Here is a 9,229-nt window from a genome sequence, read left to right as displayed (position 1 = left end):
AAGCTCAACTCCAGAAGGATCAAAGGCTTCAACATAAAACCAGATACTCCAAGACTGTTAGAAGAGAACGTTGAGAATAGTCTTGAACTCATTGGCACAGGAAAAGACTTTCTGAACAGAACATCACTAGCACAGGCACTAAGATTAATAATTGATAAATGGGACCTCATAAAACTGAATAGCTTTAGAAAGGCAAAGGACATTATCATTTGGACAAAACAGTGGCCTACAAAATAGGGAAAGATTTTTTACATCTATACATCCGATAAAGAGTTAATATCCAAAATACATAATGAACAACAACAAAAAAAAAAAACCCCACTAGATATCAAGAAAACTAATAACCCAACTTTAAAATGGGGTACATAAAGAGAGATTTTTCAAAAGAGAAAACTCAAGTGGCTAAGAAACTAAGAAATGTTCAACATCCTTCATCATCAGGGAAATGCAAATCAAAACCATTTTGAGATTTCATCTTACACCTCTAAGAATGGCTAAGATAAACAGACCAGTGACGTCTCATGCTAGCAAGGATGTAGAGTAAGGGGAACACTTATCCAATGCTCATGAGTGTGTACTTGTACAGCTACTATGGAAATCAGTGCTTCCTGGGGAAGATAGGATTCAATCTCCCTCATTATCCAACTGTGTCACTCTTGGTCATATACCCAAAGGTCATTTCATCTTGCCACGGAGACACTTGTTCAATCATGTTCATTGCTGCTCTATTCATAATAGCCAGAAAATGTGGTTGTTTACACAATAGAGTATTACTCAGCCATTTTTTAAAAAATGAAATCATGAAATTCTCAGGTAATTGGATGGAACTAGAAAAAAATCTTACTGAAAAACCCAGACTCAAAAAGACAAATATAGTATTATTCACTTCTTTGTTAATATTAGCTATTAGGTGCTAAGTCAATGATAAGCAATCTACCATCTGTGACACTACAGAGTACTGGACTTGGTGTGGGGGGTGGGGGGGGAGATACATAGATCTCCTTAAGAAAGAAAAACAGAAATTGAATTATGGATGGGAGGGAGAGTGGAATGGGAGGCTCAAATGTAGAGGAAGAGGAAAGAAGTGGATGAGGGAGGGAGTATGGGAGAGACAACCAAAATTAAGGGCTATTTGAAACCTAATACAGTGGAAGCCCCTAAAATATATACATATATGAAGGTGATGTACAAAACTACCAAATAATGGGAGAGACAGAGCTACTGGGATTGGGTTACATCTAATTGAGTCTGGGGGCAAAGGGGTCCTATGGGAACGCCTCCCAAACAATTCAGGCTGTTGCCAAGACTATAGAGTGTCCTCCACAAACTGACAACAAGGTCCCATTGCTGAAGACAACACCTTACCCAATGCATTGAACATGGAGAAGTCAAGTTGGTGCCTACATAGACCTTTCACCCCTACATGCTAGTACCTTGGTATAGGACAATACTCTGCACACTACCAAAGGAAAAATGTAATTGCCAACCCAGCCACAAATGCTTTGATGTGCAATGATGTTCTGCCTGCAAGACATGTTAGGGCAATGGTGGCATAAAACGTATGGGAGTAACCAACTAACAACTGATTTGACTGAAGGCCACTCCACAAGATACAACCAAATACTATTGATCTAAAAGAAAAAAAAAAAACACAAAGACACAGCAATAAAACGACTCCTACCAACACACAGATTACAAGCCCAGTGCCACTTTGAGATCTTGGGCAGCAATTAACCATGCAGCTCTCACACGATTGAGCCGGTATGATAATGAGTATTCAGAGACGGGTAATGCCTGGCGGGCACTCACCAACCTAAGACAGAGCACCTGTGTGGCATGGGCAGGCATCTCCATGACAGGTAAGGTGACCTGCTGACGTCCCACACAACCCAAGTCAGAAGCTCATTTTTTAATAAAAGGGGGACCTGCAGGGCTCTGGCCCCCATTTTGGGTAACTGTTGCCTTGCTTGCTGACCTTGACCTTGATATCCTCCCTATGCTAATTCCCTGCTGGGGTCCACCCTCCTAAATGCTTAAGGGAAGTTCCTTGTCTGTGTATCCTACATAATGGGCATTAACAGCTTAGATGCAAGATTGTAAAACATCGGTAGCAAACTTCTGCCTTCCGGGGTCCTCCCATTGTGCTGTAAGCCTGTATTTAAGACCTCCTACCCCCTTCAAGAAATGACATTCGACATTTAAAATTAATATATATATATAATTGAAAAAAAAAAAAAAACAAACGACTCCTACCGACAATCTGCTGTGTTCATAGATCAATGCCTGGCTCAGCCATCATGAGGCCTCTTCCTGCAGCCGATGGGGCAAATGCAGACCCTAAACCAGACAATCTGCAGAGTGAGAGACCCTGCAACACTCAGCCCTGGGAGGGACATCTCCATCAAATCTATCCCCTCAGGGCTTACAGAATCCAACAGAGGAGGGGGTGGAAAGAGTGTAAGAGCAGGAGGTGATTGGGAATACCAAGGAAACAAGACCCTCTGAATCAAAAAGACAGACAAACATCCAAACTCATAGGGACTGAAGGAACATGTACAGGGCAGGCACCGAATGGGGCCCGCACTGCACCGGGTCCTAGAGCGGAAAGAATCGGATATATAAACCTGGCGGTGGCGCACACCTTTAATCCCAGCACTCGGGAGGCAGAGGCAGGCAGATCCCTGTGAGTTCGAGGCCAGCCTGGTCTACAGAGCGAGTTCCAGGACAGGCTCCAAAACTACACAGAGAAACTCTGTCTTGAAACACGGCCCCCCAAAAAGAAATGAACACATGCCTCCATCCCTAACCCAGAAGCAATCCCTAATTGATAACCCTTTGCCAATGAAAAATTTAGTTTCCTCCAAGGGAGTCTCACTGGGGAAGCAAACTGCTCTTAAAGATGGTCTACATTCCATGCGCTAGACAGACAAGGGAAAACAAAGTCAACATCACTAGAGGGTCCTTGTCTCCAATGTCGTGTCAGGGCTCTCCCTTCTTTTTTTATCTAATTATCTATTTTTAATTTTCATTTTATATATATATTGTTTTCCTTCTCTCCTTTTCCCTATAGAACCTTTGCTGTATATATTATGGTTTCCAGTTTGGTGTTTTTATAGGACTCCTGAGTGTGTGACAAATGGGTGTCTGTTTTCTTGTGCCTTCTCTTGGGCTCTTTTCCTTTGTGTTTGTTTGTTTGTTTGTTTGTTTTGTCCAATTCCACTGTGCTAGTTTTTGTTTTATCATATTATTTTATATTACATCATATTATATTATATTATATTATGTTATGTTATGTTATGTTATGTTATGTTATGTTATGTTATGTTATATTATATTAATTATATTATTATTTCCTGGCAGCCTGTTTGCTTTCTAAGGAGAGACAGAAAAGGGATGGATCCAGATAAGAGGGGAGATGGGGAGAAGCTGGGAGGAGTCAGGAGAGGGAAAAATCATAATCAGGATATATTAAGATAAATCCTCAAAAATCTATTTTCAATACAAGGAAGCAAAAAATACATATAAATATACACAGAACAGGGAAGCAAAGGAAAAAAATGCTGATGTGTGAATTTCTAGTTCTTTGCTACTCTTGCAGTGTTTTATAATTTTCAGGTTATCTAAAAATTAAAATTAAAAATAAATAATAAATATCTTCAGCAAAGAGGTCAAATAAAGAAAGCACAAATCAAATTGCTTCAACTTGGCTGCCTGGGACTCCCTCAAATCCCAGAGATATGTCACAGCTGACAGTGACATTGCCCATGAGATTTTTTTTTTTTTTTTTTTTTTTTTTTGCAGAGAAAATTCAGGGTGTTGTAAGAAATAATTAACTTCTGAAAAAGAAAGTAAGATTATGCATCAGACAGGAGCTTTGCACATTTCATTCCAGCACTAAATACTTCCTGGCCCTCTTCTTCCTTCCTTTAACATATGGAGAGTGGAGTCTGAAAGACTCGGGTCACGTGGTTCTATGGTGATATGAGACAGGAACCTGTTCCATCATTGTGGCATCTCTTTTGTGGACAAAAGATGCACCATAAAGGAGGTGAACAGGAATCTGTATTTTTTTTTCCTGGACACAAAATGGAGGGGAGGGGAGGGAAGGGGAGAGGAGGGGAGGGGAAGGGAGGGGACAGGAGAGATCTCCCTCCGAAATTCATCTACCTTGGTTTCCACCATGTAAATGAGGAAGTGGGTTCATAGATGAAATCTCCACAAGATCAAATATCCCAGGTTAGAGTGTCTGTTAAAGAATACGAGCTGAAACTCAGCTATTCTGAGCGACTTAGTTCCGTGGGGATTGGCCAAGAAGTCTTGAGGTTTAGGGTTTCTAAGGCACCTGTGTTTTTCTGTTGTCTGAGTTCAGAGGAAAATGTAGCATGCCCTCTGGCAGCCCGACCACCTGGACAAAGCGTGAGGAGTCTACGGCTGACGCTGAGGGGAACACCAGAATTCAGTGGCAGGTGAGGACCTGCCAAAGACATCAAAAATAACCACACTGGTAGCGTTGTCTGGACCAAAGAACAACTGTAGGTTCATATACTTTCAAAGCCAGGAGATGAGATGGCGATGAGGGACCTAATGGCCATAACCTTGGAGCCCAGAAGACATCACATCTGAAGACTCTCAAATTGTCCCCTCTGCCTATACACAAGGGGTAAGCGACACTCACCTCCAAGCTCCCTAACTCGGCGTTATCTCTTGGGTAAGAGACAATGGAAACTAAGTCTTTAGATAGCTCTATTCATGAGAAGTTGAATATAACCTAAAAGGCTGCGTCAAGCTGGGATGATTATAAGACATACTGGAATTGTATTTTACATTTTCCAACAAACCTGTAGAAGAGACAGGCTATAGGCTAAATGTGATGTCCATCTCATCGCCCTATGACGTGAGCCACAAAGTTTACTCAGCCTCTTACCCTGCCTCTCTCTCTCTCTCTGAAAGGTCGATGCTCTGGAGTTGGAGAAAAAGCAGCCCCCAACCTGGAGCTCCAAATACGCAAAGCCCTACCTAATTCTTTGCAGGGTAGTCAATTGTTTTAGTTAAAATTAAACCGTGAAGTCTCTATGAAATAAAATGAGGTAGTAACTACTTTTGAGACCCAAGTTGTTTGATGGGTCTCGAATTTCTACCCCCAGAGATTAAAAAGAGAGAGAAAATAAAAAAGTCAAAGGGAGGTGTCTGTCAGTCGTATCATTGAACAGAGAATCACCTGGAAAATACAATGGACTCAGAAATGTTTGTTCCTGAGGGGAAAAAAAATAGAAGTAATTTAGACTACCACAAGTATCCATTTTTATTCATACGGACCTAAAAGTGATTTTAGTTTCCTAATTTGTTTGTGTGTTTGTTTTTGAAAGGGTCTTACTGACAGCCCCGACTGGCCTGGACCTTGCTGTGTAGACCAGGCTGACCTGGACCTCAATCTGTAGACCAGGCTGGCCTCAAACTCATAGAGATCTATCTGCCTCTGTCTCACAAGTGCTAGGATTAAAGGCATGTGCCACCATGGCCAGCCCTAGTTACTTGGTTTCAAAAGATCACAAGTAAGTTTAAGAATAAGAAATGTTAAAAAAAAAAAAAAAAAAATCTTAGCACTCGGGGGAGGTAGAGGCAGGCGGAATCTCTCTGAGTTTGTTGGCCAGTCTGGTCTACAAAGCGAGTTCCAGGACAACCAGAGCTGTTGCACAGAGAAACCCTGTCTCAAAAAAAAAAAAAAAAAAAAAAAAGTAGTTCTACCTACAATTCCTTCAAAGATAGTTGAGATAAGTCTCCTAAAATAATTGAAAATTCACTTGCTGACATACACACACACACACACACACACACACACACACACACACACACACACCCAAGTGCATCTTAGAAGGAAAAGAAAATAGAGGTAATTCCGTTAATCCCTACCTGTTTCTGTCCAGCTAAAAACCATTTTTAAGTCTGTGTCTATTGTTTTCTCAACCACATCCTCTCCTAAACAGCATTCATGTGCTGTTCTGTTACATCTTGACATATCGGTATTTTATTTCACTGATCAGTCATGTAGAGCACATAGTTCATGCTTCTCAACTAGTCTTCTCTTTGAAGATACCCAGGAAATGCATAAGGACCCCGAGGAGTGCTGGGAAACAGGATTTGTTGTGAAGTCCGTCACTTAAAAGCATTTCCAGCTTCATTTTAAAAATGCCCTCTCACCCAGCAAAAGTTTCCATACTCATTAAACCTTATAACCTCTAGTAACCCTTGAGCCTTCCAGGTGAGAAGGTGACCCATCACTGCACTTTCCCAGAAGAGCCCCCTGCTCTTACTTGCCTGTAATAATGTTTTAGCATTGAGCTCAATCTTGCTCATAAATATGAGCCTCTAACCATCACCTCCGGAGGGATACCAGGAAACAAGAGTGTGTTATTATTGCATCATCATCATCCCTTCAAATTCTTAATTTGCTTCTTTCATGCAGGGTCTTTGCAAGAAGCCTCATTTAGTCTTGAATTCCAGGAACCTGGGAGCTAAGAAAAGCTTTGTTGTGTGGCAGACAGCTTCAGATCCGGCATTCATGAAACAGGGGAAAAAATCAAATGGGACCATCCATTAACAGGTTAGTCAGGGTCATTATGAAACCCCCTGCCTTTTCAAATGACCAAGGGGCCTCCGTCTTTTCTGGGACCTGGGCCTCTCAGGCTGCAGGCTGTTTGCATTCAGTCAACACTTCCATTTTATAGGCCTGTGGAGCCAAAGATTACAAGACTTTTGAACTCCTCTCGGCTGCCTTCTGTCTGGCTACACCCTGTGTTTCTGGAGCCCAAATCCTTCTTAACAACTCTACAAAAACAAGCAATTAGGGCAAGCTCTGTTAATCCGCTCCTTTCCACCTAGAAATAATTACATATTCAGAACCAGCCAGTGGCAGAAGCAGAGAGAACAAGACCAAAGCTTGGAACTTGGAGCTTTATAGGGAGAACTACAAACGTTTGTCAAGGGAGCGACAAGGACCAACACAGGGTCTAAGTGGAAAGTGGCTGGGGGGGGGAGGGATCTGCAAATTAAAAATGAAAACCCAATGTGAGGGAGACATTTTGGGGTTTATTTTATTGTTGTTGTTGTTTTGGTTTTTTGGGTTTTTTTTTTTTTTTTTTTTTTCAAAACAAGGTTTCTCTAGCTGTCCTGTAGACCAGGCTGGCTTCCAACTCAGAAATCCACCTGCCTCTGCCTCCCGAGTGCTGGGACTAAAGGTGTGCTCCAGCACAGACAGCAAGGGAGCCATTTTTTTTTTTTAAAGACTCAAAATACATGAGAGCTACTCTTTATTGTTCTGGTACCTGTTACCAACTGGCAGCCACCATGTGGTTCTACCATATATGTCTTCTCCTCCTCCTCCTCCTCCTCCTCCTCCTCCTCCTCCTCCTCCCTTTTCCTTTTTAATACACACTATTAATGGACTTTATTTATAATGATGAAACTTTATCCAGGAGGTTTATATTAAGAACATGAAGTCAGGTGGTGGCGCACGCCTTTGATCCCCAGCACTTGGCAGAGGCAGAGGCAAGGTGTATCTCTGAGTTCAAGGCCAAGCCTGGTCTACAGAGTAAGTTCCAGGACAGCCAGGACTACAGAGAGAAACCTTGTCTCAAAACAAACAAACAAAAAGAACTTGATCATCTTTCTTAGTTGCTCAATAAAGTGATGAGCCATATAGAAAGACTCAACTCTGTAAAATTGTGTTTTATCTCTAAACTAAATTGCTCTGTAGATTAATAATATATAATCTGCAATAAAATAAGTCCTCAGAGAAAAGAAATCTTTTTTGTTCAACTTTTGCCAACAAATATTTTGCTCTAAAATGTGTCACTGGTCAGCCCTCTAAGCTAGTTTTTTTTTTTTTTTTTTTTTTTTTTTTTTTTTTTTTTCTTCAGTCAAGCCAGCCATTTCTCCCTAACGATTTTTCATGGACATACCAACTGTACTCCTCTTGGAACACAAACATTACTAATGATAATAGGGCTTCCCACTATCTCCATGAGAACAGGGAGTTCCCAGTTTACTAATGGGTTATATTTCAAAACCTCATTTTTGAAGGATTTGCAATGAGGAATGCATTTTACCATAGAACTTTGTTATGACTACTCGGTCCAAATGGGTCTGTTTGCCTAAGAGCTCTCCATTCACTCTCACTCATGTTTTTGCCTCTTGACTTCCTTGCCAAGGCCTTTTTCTCTTCCTCTCCCTCATATGCAAGGCCAATGCATGCTCTTTACAACCAGCTTGAAGGCTATCGCCCTCAAATTTCTAACAACTAGAGCCTATTAACTGGATTCTCTGAGCCTCAACACATTCTTTATGAGCCTTCTGCAACAGACTTTTTTAGTTATTTCCCTACAACATTGTTTCGCCCTCTCCAACACATGTTGGCAAGCAAAGATTCCAACAATATTGAGCCTGGGTCAGGATCCACATCATAAGGATGATTTCATCCGTTTTGACTGAGTCCAAGTAAGCCTAGCCTAGCCAACAGACATCTGAAGTCTTCTTGCCCCCATAGGCTGGTTTAAGCAAGCTTTAACCATCCCAAGTCTTCGAAGTATGACAGTGCAGAATCACATTCTCCTTCAGCATTTGAAAACTAGGCACTCCATGGCTCATGTCGCCATGGTATATATTTTGTTCTCGGGAAAGAAGCCAACTTGAGGATGATGTTGGCATCCAGGGAAGAGCATAACCAAAAGATTGATATGGAAGTGGAACCAGAGCCCAGACAGAACAAGCTCAGCAAGGCTTACCTAACCTTGAACTTCCCGATTACATAAGCCAGCCATCTTCTCACCACTTAAGCCACTTTGAGTGGTTTTTTTTTAAACCTTCAATGAAAGCACCTTATTGATTTGCTGTTTACTTTTTCCTATTTTATATAATACAATTCTGTATAAGTTTGATATATCCTATTCTACCATATCTAGTGGGCTCTATATGCCCAAGATGCCTAGTACACATACACACACACACACACACACACACACACATAGTTGGGTTTTTTTTTGTTTTTTGTTTTTTTTTTTTTTTGGTTAAATTGAGCCAGCCAACTTAGTACTTCTCAAGTGAAGTCATTTATACATGTTATTAAATCATTTCATGAAGGTTGCTATATCTAAATAGAATAGGCAAGCATTATATTCTTAAAAGAGAGAATTATTTCTCCACTGTGATAGTTTTTAAAGTCTTCAGAAAACTA

At 41.0% G+C, this 9,229-nt stretch overlaps 1 long non-coding RNA gene across 1 annotated transcript; it reads left to right on the top strand.

Annotated features, from left to right (window-relative positions):
• The first annotated feature begins 4,149 nt into the window (after positions 1 to 4,149).
• Positions 4,150 to 6,595, top strand: LOC107401508 (uncharacterized). Its single transcript, XR_013045722.1, has 3 exons — positions 4,150 to 4,466; positions 4,555 to 4,660; positions 6,464 to 6,595. It is a non-coding gene; the product is annotated as an uncharacterized LOC107401508 (long non-coding RNA).
• The last annotated feature ends 2,634 nt before the right edge of the window (positions 6,596 to 9,229 follow it).

This window comes from Peromyscus maniculatus, chromosome 18 (genome assembly GCF_049852395.1).
Source record: "Peromyscus maniculatus bairdii isolate BWxNUB_F1_BW_parent chromosome 18, HU_Pman_BW_mat_3.1, whole genome shotgun sequence".
Taxonomy (NCBI): Eukaryota; Metazoa; Chordata; class Mammalia; order Rodentia; family Cricetidae; genus Peromyscus; species Peromyscus maniculatus.
The sequence above is the reverse complement of the archived record's forward strand: the minus strand, read 5'-3'. Positions and strand labels throughout refer to the sequence as shown.